Source organism: Phyllostomus hastatus, unplaced genomic scaffold (assembly GCF_019186645.2).
Source record: "Phyllostomus hastatus isolate PE091 unplaced genomic scaffold, TTU_PhHast_1.1 phas_contig_150, whole genome shotgun sequence".
NCBI classification, from domain to species: domain Eukaryota; kingdom Metazoa; phylum Chordata; class Mammalia; order Chiroptera; family Phyllostomidae; genus Phyllostomus; species Phyllostomus hastatus.
Window position 1 is genome coordinate 27662501 of NW_025333611.1, and position 10917 is coordinate 27673417.

The 10917-nt window shown below is 40.5% G+C and overlaps 1 long non-coding RNA gene across 1 annotated transcript in view; it reads left to right on the top strand.

The window, feature by feature from the left end:
- The window catches only part of LOC123806624, a 19391-nt gene extending 15094 nt beyond the window's left edge, over positions 1 to 4297 (top strand). Inside the window, exon 2 of the long non-coding RNA XR_006783513.1 lies at positions 1625 to 4297. This is a non-coding gene — a long non-coding RNA (uncharacterized LOC123806624). The remainder of the gene's footprint in view (positions 1 to 1624) is intronic.
- Positions 4298 to 10917: the final 6620 nt, after the last annotated feature.

Here is a 10917-nt window from a genome sequence, read left to right on the forward strand (position 1 = left end):
CTGGCTATAAGGATGCTCAAGGAATTTAGGGACGACCTCAGCAGCATAAAAAAGATCCAGTTGGTAATAAAGGATACACTGATTGAAATAAAGAACAATTTACAAGGAAACAACTGTAGAATGGAAGCCAAGAATCAAATTAATGATTTGGAACGTAAGGAAACAAAAAACAACCAATCAGAACAACAAGAAGAAAAAATAATTAAAAAAAGAAAATGAGGATTGTGTAAGCAGTCTCTGGGACCACTTCAAGTATTCTAGCATTCACATCATAGGGGTGCCAGAAGGAGAAGAGAAAGAGCAAGAAATTGGAAATCTGTTTGAAAAAATAGTGAAAGAAACTTGCCTAATTTGGTGAAGGAAATAGACATTAAGTCCAGGAAGAACAAAGAGTCCCAAACAAGATGGATGCAAAGAGGCCCACTCCAAGATACATCATAATGAAAATGCCAAAGGTTAATGATAAAGAGAGAATCTTAAAAGCAGCAAGAGAAAAGCAGTTAGTTACCTGCAAGGGAGTCCCCATAAGACTTCCAGCTGATTTCTCAAAAGAAACTTTGCAGGCTAGAAGGGACTGGCAAGAAATATTCAAAGTCATGAAAAGCAGGTACCTATAGACAAGATTGCTGTGGCCAGCAAAGCTATCATTTAGAATCCAAGTGCAGATAAAGACCTTCCAAGACAAGAAAAAACTAAAGGAGTTCATCATCACCAAACCATTGTTATATGAAATGTTAAAGGGACTTATTTAAGAAAAAGAAGATCAAAATTGTGAACAGTAAAATGGCAAAAAATACCTATCTATCAACAATTGAATCTAAAAAACAAACTAAGCAAACAAGAACAGAGATAGAATCATGGATACAGAGAGCATTTTGATGGTTACCAGGTGGCAGAGGGGATATGGAAGAATAAGTGAATTAGTGAGGGGATTAGGAAGCAGAAATAGGTAATTGCAGAATAGCCATGGGGATGTAAAGTACAGTATAGGAAATGGAGTGGCCAAAGAACTTATATGCATGACCCATGAACATGAAGAATGGTGCGGGGATTGCCTGAGGGAGTAGGGGGTGATGGTGGGGGGATGAAAAGGCGGGAAATTAGAAACACTATAATAGCATATAAAATATAATTAATAGAATATTCCCATACATCAAAATGACCTACACCAGCCCTGGCTGGTGTAACTCAGTGGATTGAGAGTGGGCTTCTAACTAAGGGGTCACCAATTTGATTCCCAGTTGGGGCACATGCCTGGGTTATGGCCCAGGTCCCTGGTACATGTCCCTGGTACAGGGTGCATGAGAGACAACCACACATTGATAATCCTCTCCCTCTCATTCTCATTCTCTTTCTCTTCACCTCTCTCTAAAAATCAACAAGTAAAATCTTTTTTTAAAAAAATGACATATACCAGACCAAAATTATCTATGGATGGTAATGGGTGATTTTTATTTAGTTTACATAGTTGTGAATTCAGTTTTTCTATAAGTAATGTGATCAGAAAAAAATTAATAAAGTTTGTAAGTAAACAGTCACTACAGGTATAAAATCAGGGGGGTTAATCAAATGGGATATTTATTGGCAGTGCTAGGAAAATTAAGCAAGAACAATTATTTTTCAGATGAAGAAGATGATGATGGATTCACCGCATGTGTCTGGTTTTAGACAGCAAGAAGAACTTAGCCAATATAGGACATTACATGGAAAATCGGCCAGAAACCCTCAAGAGAAACATACTGAATAGGAACACAGCTAAGTATCTCCTGTAATTGGGGAAAAAATATTTTTAAGATGTCAAGTTGTAGCTTTTTTTTTAAAGGAAGCATCTCTCTGCAGAAAGTTCCTGTGGTTAGCAATGAAGGTTAAGCCACTTTTCCCCCAGGTGAATCCACTATGAGTATCATCCAGCATGCGGCAGAAATAACACCTGCTTGAGTGTGGTTGGTAGGGATAATATGGGTGTAATAATTTATAGTTTTAATTTCAACATTTCACCTAAAATGTCATATGGTGTGCTTGAGTGTGATACTGTTGTTACAGAATTACATGCTTATGGTTTTGTAATAAAAGATTTTGTAATAAAAAAGGGGCATTATTTGTGCAGGACCCTGTATTTGGGCCTCCACTGGATGATGCATACTGAAAATATGAGTTATTGCAGCAGTGCTGTGAGCTTCCTTCCACCTCTCAGTACTAATTAAAAGGGAAGACCAAGAACCACTCTGAAGAATAAATACCAGCCAGTATATAAGGGTTCAGCTATAAGTTCTTTGATAAGAATAGGGTTCTAAGAACCTGCAATCAACAGTACTAAGTACATTACGATGAAGTTCCAACCTCCTGTCCCACACTTGGAAAACCTGAGGCTAACCACTCCAAACACCCTGATTCATATATCCTCTTATACCCTGCAACTTGGGCAGCCACAACCACCTTCTCTAGAAGCTGTCTTTGGCTGGTACCATGGCATTCTGCCATGGAATTTAGAAGGTCCCAGGACTGGCAAAAGTTTGGAATCTCATGGTCTGAGCACTTTCCTGATAAGAGAACAGTTATATAGTAATCCCCACAGCAAGAATCAACGTACTCTCCAGGTCATGGTGGTCTGCCATGTAGTGAGTCAGTGCTTTCAAATTACAAGGACCCTCAAGGAGTCATGTAGTCTTCACACTCCCCTTTTTAATAAAGAAAGAACTAGAAGACTGGGCATTAGGGTCAGTGTCTCCCAGGACTATCTCTGAGGTGACCTACATGATCCCATCCATTACCCTATGATATTTCCTATTAAAAACAGAAGTACATTATTGCTTACCAATGTTAGGAAAGCAAGCCCAGAATTCCAACTGGGGAGCAATTTTGGCTTATAAGTGAGACTGAGTCACTCTGAATATCTTGCAGGCTCTTGTGGAGTGTTTGAACTCAACTTAGTTTACCACACCCCTTGCTCATCAAGGTAGGCCCATAAATCAGGAGACGCAGCATGGCGTTCACCTGCAGGGCACTTGACACCGCCACCTCCCAGATGTTCTTCCCCTAGGAAATGGCATGGTGTCTGCTACTGCCCCAAAAGAACACCTAGAGAGTCTATTGGAGACATGAGTCTGGACAAGATCACAGAAGCTGTAAGAAAAAATGTGGTTGGGGCTCTGCCCTGAAACTTCCCACTAGAAGACCCTCTTAAACCCAGACATTGGCAATTTTTCACATCAGATCTAGGGAATTATATTTAACTCAGAGAAATATGAACTTAGGGGAGAAATATTTTACATGTATTTCAACATATACACACATACACAACATGTATATTGTCTGAGTTCTCAAAGTATGGTCTGTAGGCTCCTGGAGGCCCCAAGGCCTTTTCAGGGAGTCCAAGAAATCAAAACTTTCCATTAGAATTCTAAGATATTACTTTTCACTGTGTTGACTTTTACACTGATAGTACAAAAGCAATGGTGGGTAAAAATTGCTGGTGCTTTGGGCAATAGTATCACATTGTTAGTAGTTAATGTAGTCTTAGAGCATTCTAAGGAGGGGAAAGCCAGTTCTGCTAAGCATGTCCTTAATGACACCAGAAAAATTAATTTTATTAAAACTCGACCCTTGAGTACCTATATTTTAAAAATCCCCTGTGAGGAAACGGGAAGGACACGGAGAGCACTTCTGCCATACACTGGCATTTTCAAGTACATCAGTTGTCTCAAGTACAGTACATTGATTGTCTCAGAATAAACACTTGTAAAACCATTCCATTTGCAAGCTGAACTAACCACTTTCTGATGGAACACCATGTTTCCTTGAGAGTATGACTAACGTGAATTTTGGTAAGTCAGACATGTATTTGGCAGACATTTTCTGGAGCCTGCCACGTGAAGGAAAATAGCTGACAGTATTTGTTTCCAAATATAAAATTCAAGCTTTGGGGGAAAGTGAGGATTTTGGGAAATTGTATTCCCTGCCATTGGTTGGCAGTTTTCCTGAAAAGATTTTTCTGATGAGATAGGTGATGTTATCAACCAGTGTGGTTTTTATATAATATTTCAGTATTTGCAAGATCTGCATTACTCAGTAAACCAAGATTTCCCAGATGACCAAAGCATGACTTTACAAAACCATGTGTGAGTAAAAGAATCATCCAAAGATAGGCCAGTGGATTTTAATGTAACAGAGTGCGAAAAGTTTATAGTATGGTCTCAACCTTTACAAAACTAATGGTTGTTTAATTTCGATGTGGTATGAACAGGAATAATCACAATTATCTGAAAACTCATTAAAATATTCCTCCCTTTTCCAACTACTTATGTGTATTAGTCCAGATTTTCTTTACATTTTTCAACCAAAACACTGTATTACAGTTGACTGAATACTGAAGCAGATATAAGAATCCATCTGTCTTTTATTAACCCAGACATTAAAAATTCCAATCTTATCATTAAATTCTTTTGTTTTGAAAAATACTTTTTCATAAAAATATGTTACTTATGTTCACATTTATGAATTGAACTTACAGATTTTTAAAAATTCCTCAGTTCTGATTTATAATACAGTCAATATTGATGGGTAAAGCCTACATATAATAAACAAGAGCTCTTTGCTTCTTAAATAATAAATAAAAGCTCTTTGGCACTTCCGGCCAAGATGGAAGTATAGATAGACACACTGTGCCTCCTTGCACAACCAAAATAAGGACAACAATTTAGAAACAAAATAACAACCAGAACTGATAGAAAATTGAACTGTATGGAAGTCAGACAACCAAGGAATTAAAATAGACACATTCATCCAGACCGGTAGGAAGGGTGGAGTCGGGCAGCTGGGAGAGGGGTCACATGGTACAAAAAGTGGTGGCACCAGGCGCATACAGCACCCCTCAAAGGCAAGACTGCAGTGGGTGGCCCCTGGGCACACAGGCGGCAGCTGGCAGACCCCGGGTGCAGGGTGGCAATGGATAGACCAAGCAAGGTGGCGATTGTGAAGTGAGGCACTACACACAAGGCAGTTGGCTGACCAGGTGATCCCACATTTGCATGCAGATAAACCAGGCAGACTTGGGGAGTGAGACAGACAGTGCAACCCAGGGTCCCAGCACGTGGAAATAGAGCCTTGGGGCACTAATTGAAAACACCTGTGGAGGTTGAGGCACAGGGAGAGACTCCCAGCCTCACAGGAGAGTTCGTTGGAGAGACCCACAGGGTCCTGGAGCGTGCACAAGCCCACCCACATGGGAATCAGCACCAGAAAGGCCCAGTTTGCGTGGGGGAAGTGGCGGAAGGGACTGAAATCGGACAGAGAGTGGAGCAAGCACGATTGTTCCCTCTTGGACCCCGCCCCCACATACAGCATCACAAACCATCAACGTGGGTTGCCCTGACCTGGTGAATGCCTAGGGCTCCACTCATACGTAACAGGCACGGCAAGACAAAAAAAAAATGGCTCAAACGGAAGAACAGATCAAAGCTCCACAGTAAATACAACTAAGTGACTAAGAGATAGCCAACCTATCAGATGCACAGTTCAAAGCACTGGTGATCAGGATGCTCACAGAATTGGTTGAATTTGGTCGCAAATTAGATGAAAAAATGAAGGCTATGCTAAGTGAAATGAAGGAAAATGCACAGGAACCAATAGTGATGGGAAGAAAACTGGGACTCAAATCGATGGAGTGGACCAGAAGGAAGAAAAAAACATACAACAAGAAAAGAATGAAGAAACAAGAATTCAACAAAATGAGGAGAGGCTTAGGAACCTCCAGGACATCTCTAAATGTTCCAACATCCAAATTATAGGGGTACCAGAAGGGGAAGAGGAAGAGTAACAAGTGGAAAAGTTATTTGAGCAAATAATAAAGGAGAACTTCCCCAATCTGACAAAGGAAATAGACTTCCAGGAAGTCCAGGAAGCTCAGAGTCCCAAAGAAGTTGGGCTCAAGGAGGAGCACACCCAGGCACATCATAATTACATCAGCCAAGGTAAAAATGAAGGAGAGAATCCTGGAAGCAGCAAGAGATAAGGAGACAGTAACCTACAAGGGAGTTCCCATCAGACTGTCAGCTGATTTCTCAAAAGAGACCTTACAGGCAAGAAGGGGCTGGAAAGAAGTATTCCAAGTAATGAAAGGCAAGGACCTACATCCCAGATTGCTCTATCCAGCCAAGCTTTCATTTAGAATGGAAGGGCAGATAAAGTGCTTCTCAGGTAAGGTTAAGTCAAAGGAGTTCATCATCATCAAGCCCTTATTATATGAAATGTTAAAGGGACTTATCTAAGAAAAAGAAGATAAAAAAACATGTACAGTAAAATGACAGCAAACTCACAATTATTAACAACCACACCTAAAACAAAAGCAAACTAAGCAAACAACTAGAACAGGAACAGAACCACAGAAATGGAGATCACAGGGAGGGTTAGCAACAGGGGCGTGGGAGGAGGAGAAAGGGGGAAAAGTTATAGAGAATAAGTAGCATAGATGGTAGGTAGAAAATAGGGGAAGGGCAAGAACAGTACGGGAAATGTAGAAGCTAAAGAACTTATGACACATGCACATGAACTAAAGGGCAGAAATGTGGGTGGGAGAGGGTGTGCAGGGTGGAAGGGAATGAAGGGGGGAAATGGGACAACTGTAATAACATAATCAATAAAATATATTTTAAAAATAGCTCTTTGGGTCTTTAGTAATTTTTAAGAATCTACAGATGCTTTGAGACCAAAAAGTTTCAGAACTAGTGCAGTAATGTGTAGCAGTTCTAACGGAGGCAGAAGAACGGAGGAGATGACCTATGGAAACCGCTGGATTTTCCGTCTTTTTCCACTCAGCCCCTCTCATCTTTAGCCTAGCAGTCAGAGCTTGGGAGCAAGAGCTCTGAACTGTGCTCTGGATGTCTGGTGAATCTATGAAAGGGAAAAGGCACTCATTTCCCTCCTCCTCCTTCTCTAAGTCTCCAGACAGGAATTGGGGGCAGTGGTGTGCTGGGTGAAGAGAGAGACTAGGAAAGGGCAGGTGAGAGTGAGGTCAGATGGTAAAAACCATTTGTCAGGGGCCACAGCAGGTCTTCTCCGGCAGAGGAGCAAGGGGCATCCCCTAAAACAGCAACACCCATATTCCCTTCCAGCTGCTCTGGCCCATTTCTTTAAATGGACTAAACCCTACAATGACCTTTAAGAACCAACAAGCTCTTCTATGCCACAGAACCACCTGGTTAACAAGAAAAGGCCGTCATGGAAAGAAATCAAGCTTAAAGAGACAAAAATGTAAACCAAAATGGTAACAACTTCTACTTTACCACATACCTCCCCTTCTACCTCCCAACTCCACCTACCCTTCCCCTTGCCTTCCTACCATCCATCCCCTCCCCCTGGCCTGAGCCCTGTCCTTCTTTAGGCTATTACTAAGTCATTAGGATTATAGTCACTAGCACAGGCAATTTACAGTAATGATTTGAGTCCCCTCTATGCTATTTACTGGCTGTGATTGAACAGGTAACCCTCCTTTTCTGGACCCTTAGTTTCTGCTTCTTACAGATAAGGTGATCTTCCAGCTCTGTGAGCCTATGGTTATTAATAAACAGGAAATATGTGCATATTGGAGCTAAGACTCTGAAATTGTGCCCTGGCTGGTGCAGCTCAGTGGATTGAGTGCCACCTGCAAACCAAAGGGTTGCCAGTTTGATTCCCAGTCAGGGCACATGCCTGGGTTGTGGGCCAGGTCCCCAGTTGGGGGTGTAGGAGAGGCAACCACACATTGATGTTTCTCTCCCCCTCTTTCTTCCTCCTTTCCCCTCTCTCTAAAAATAAATAAACAAAATCTTTTTTAAAGATGAAACGAATGTATTATCATTGAAAGAAGCAGAAGAGCAAGAGAGGGAACAGAACTCTAGTTTGTGATCACTACACATTATCCCCTTTGGACAGGGATATATTCATAGGAGATGAACAAATACAGAGTTCTGAAAACAACCTAGAGAAACCTCCCCAGGTTGTAGTTCATCCCTTGGGTTCACTTAGCTAGTAGGCTCCTGGAGCTAGTGTCAGAGAATTCCCAGTTCTTGCCCAGCAGTGGTAATTCCTTGGGTCTTGGAGGCCCTACAGATTTTCAGCCTCTTTGTTGTGGCCTGCTAATTATATCACAGGCTCTGTCTCCTACCTAAAAAAATTTTAAACTGTTAATGAAATTTAATTCACATACCACACAATTCAGCCAAAGTAATTCAATGGCTCTTGTTATATTCACAGAGTTATACAATTCTGAGAACATTTTCATCACTCCTAAAAAGAAATCCTCTACTCCCTAGCAATCCCCCAGGTCCCCAGACCTAGGTAAATACCAGTCTACTTTCTGTCTTTACAGATTTGCCTATTCTGGATATTTTATATAAATGGAATTATATAACATGGTCCTTTGTGACTAGCTTCTTTTGCTCAGAATGAGGTTTTCAGGGTTCATCCATGTTGTAGCATGAATCAGTGCTTCATTCCATGTTATGGCTGAATAATATTTCACTGTATGGATGTACTACATTTTGTGTATCCATCAGTTTGAGTTGTTGAGTCATTTGGATGCTTCCACCTTTCAGCTGTTGTGATAATGCCTCCATGAACACTGGTGTATGAGTATCTTTTTCAGTCCCTGCTTTCAATTCCTTTGGCCATATACCTAGGAGTGGGATTACTAGATCATATGGTAATTCTATGTTTAACTTTTTGAGGAACACAAACTGTTTTCCAGGGCTGCTGGATCATTTTCATTCCCACTAGCGGTGTATGATGGTTGTAATTTCTCCACATCCTCACCAGTACTTACCATTTCTAGCCATTCTAGTGGGTGTGAATGGTGTCTCATTATGGTTTTGCTTTGTGTTTCCCTGGTGGCTAGTGATGTTGAGCATCTCTTCATGTGTTCATTGGCAATACATATGTCTTCTTCAGATCAATGTCTGCTTAGATCCCTTGTCCATTTTTAAATTGGGATTTTTGCCTTTTTATTAAGTTGTAAATTGTATATATTCTAGATATAAGTTTCTTAACAGATAAATGGTTGCAAATATTTCCTCTCATTGTGTGGGTTGTCTCTTCACTTTCCAGATAGTGTCATTTAGAGTACAAAACTTTTCAGTTTGATGATGTCCAATTTACTTTTTTGTTTTGTTATTTGTGCTTTTGTGTCATCTAAGAGCCATTGCCAAATCCAAGGTCATGAAGACTTACACCTATGTTTTCTTCCAAGGAGAAGTGGTTTAGCCCTTACATTTATGTTTTTAATCCATTTTGAGTTACTTTTTGCATATGGTGTGAGGTAGAATCCAACTTCATTCTTTTGCATACAGATATTCAGTTTTCCCAACACCATTTGTTAAAAAGACTGTTCTTTCCCTGTTGAATTGTCTTGGCACTCTTATCAAAAATTAATTGACCATAAGTGTGAGGGTCAGTTTTTGGACTGTCAATTCTATATATCTTTCCTTCTGCCAGTGCCACACTGTCTTGATTTCTGTAGCTTTGAAATAAGAAACTTGATATCTATAAGAAATAAGAGTCCTCCAAATTGGTTCTTCATTTTCAAGATCATTTTGACTATTTTGGATTGGCCTCTACTGTTCTTACCCCAAGGGACAAGGCCTCACCCACACTGCCTCTTCCAAGGTACCCATTATGGTAGCCTACAACCCTAATCCTCCTCAACCTCATCTTGCAATGTTCTCTCCTTCACTCCTCCTCTCTAGCTACATAGGTCTTCTCTCAGTTTCTCAAACATTGTGAAATCCTTCCTACCTGTGAGCCTGTGAACTGATATTCCCTTTGCCAAAATGCTTCCACTCTGCTCCCTCCCCGCATTCCTAAGACTAACTTCTTTTTGCCATTCAGGTCTCTGCTCAAGTGTCATCTTCTTAGAGAAGCCCTCACTACCCCCAATCTAAAATAGTCACCCACTCAGTCCTCCCTCTTTATCACATTAGCCTATATTATTATATTACACTGTATTATTATTACATTATATCAGTGTCTGAAATTATCTTGTGTATTACATTTACATATTATATTTACATTTACATATTACATTTACATATTACATTACATTTACATATTACATATTACTATTACATTTACTTATTTTCTATCCCCCCCTTACTAAAATGGAGAGCAGAGATCTTGTCTCACTTGACACTGAATTCCTCCACATAGGGCACTGTCTGGCATATAATAGATATTTAATACATATTTGTTGAATGAATGAATGACTCAATCAGTCAATTGATCAATCATTCATTCAAGACCTAGACAGCCCCTATAGTAGGGATTCAGCACCAGGAAGAGAGGTAAGAAGCAGTGAACTGGCCCTCAAACTAGGATTACTTTCCTTGTATTCACCTTCTCCCATTTGCATCAGTCCGCAATTTCTCCCTCCCTTCATTCAAAGGTTTCCCTCAAACCCTCCTCCTAACATCTGTCTACATTTGAGAGGTAGAGACAGACACATTTCTGCCTCCTCCAATCTCTGCCCTGCACTGCTTTGGGAAAAGTGACCAAAGATGTCTCAGATCATATTATATACGCACAAGGGCACACTCAAGTCCATTTGCAAAGACAAAAATCTAGAGTGTTGAAAAGCATGAGACCCTGGATAAAGGGATAGAAGAACCCAGAACTAAGACAAAAACCCAGAATCCAAACAAAAAGCCTAAGAATTCATATTATAACAACCTCTGATTCTAATGCCCACAAAAGTGTTAGAACCCGTGTCCAACAGCTACAGGCTGGGAAGGATGGGCCTAGGTTACTGATAGGGCGAGATTTTCCCTGGGGTTTGGAAGTCTCTAATAACCCTCTATGCAGACCTGAGTCTTTTAATTAAAGATCTTAAAGAATGTTACAGGCAGCAATTAACCCTGGAAGTACCCTAGAATCTAGGCTTTTGGCCCTGTT